This window comes from Schistocerca piceifrons, chromosome 2 (assembly GCF_021461385.2).
Source record: "Schistocerca piceifrons isolate TAMUIC-IGC-003096 chromosome 2, iqSchPice1.1, whole genome shotgun sequence".
NCBI lineage: Eukaryota > Metazoa > Arthropoda > Insecta > Orthoptera > Acrididae > Schistocerca > Schistocerca piceifrons.
Genome location: NC_060139.1, coordinates 903,828,974 through 903,830,079, shown reverse-complemented (window position 1 = coordinate 903,830,079; position 1,106 = coordinate 903,828,974). Strand labels below are relative to the sequence as shown.

The following is a 1,106-nucleotide window of genomic DNA, read 5'->3' as shown; positions in this document are numbered from 1 at the left end:
AAGCACTGTGCATAAACCTCATTTTTTATTTAAAATGAGACGATCTGAGGAATTTTTACAGCCTTCAATAGATGACCTATTTGTAAAAACAGAGGTATGGGACCACACGGCTACACACAGGTATTTTTTGGGTGCAGATCTGGCACGCGATAGCATTTTAGACGTGTTCCATGAGGTATAGATCTGGCCAATTTGGAAGCCAGGACATCGTTTCATTATAATGCTCCTCAGCCACTCTGTCCTTGTGAAACGGACATTTGTCCTGCTGGAGAATGCCAACTCCGATGGCGAAGATATGAAGTATGAAGGCATATTGGTGGTTTGTAGCTATCTTGCTGCTTTTGATCTCTGGTGCAAAATCCGGCGTTATTTTTATACACTGTCCGGAGAAGTCCATGTTTGCTAAAACAGTTGAATGTTTTTTTTTCAATACATGACAGCGTTACAGTTATTTTTATTGATAACCGGTTTCGACTGTCTGAAACTGCTGTCTTCTGCAGTGACAACGGATTGTTCCACTCTACAGCAACTGCTTCTGAAGATGGTTATTGTAGATGGTCTGTAAAGATAACTGTCACTGGGTCGGAAAATAAAAAATAACCCTAGAGTACTATCCCTGGGGACCGCATATACGACGCCAGTGTGATCTGTCCTCGTGTAGTGCTCGAGTGTTTGGGAAACCGGATCCGCACCACATCGGATTAAATTAAGACTTCGAAACAGCACTGAGGTGCGCGGCTAGATTTGTTACCGGTAGTTTCGAACAACGATGCCAACGGCCTTGCCGCAGTGGTAACACCGGTTCCCGTCAGATCACCGAAGTTAAGCATTTTCGGGCTGGGCTAGCACTTGGATGGGTGTCCATCCGGTCTGCCGAGCGCTGTTGGTTAGCGGGGTGTACTCACCTCTTGTCAGGCAAACTGAGGAGCTACTTGACTGAGAAGTAGCGGCTCCGGTCTCGGAAACTGAAATACGGCAGGGAGAGCGGTGTGCTGACCACATGCCCCTCCGTATCCGCATCCAGTGACGACTGTGGGCTGAGGATGACACGGTGGCCTGTCGGAACCTTTGAGCCTTCATGGTCTGTGCGGGAGGAGTTACGTTTT

At 47.4% G+C, this 1,106-nt stretch overlaps 1 pseudogene; it reads left to right on the top strand.

The window, feature by feature from the left end:
* Positions 1 to 771: 771 nt before the first annotated feature.
* LOC124778842 lies at positions 772 to 889 on the top strand (annotated as a pseudogene).
* The last annotated feature ends 217 nt before the right edge of the window (positions 890 to 1,106 follow it).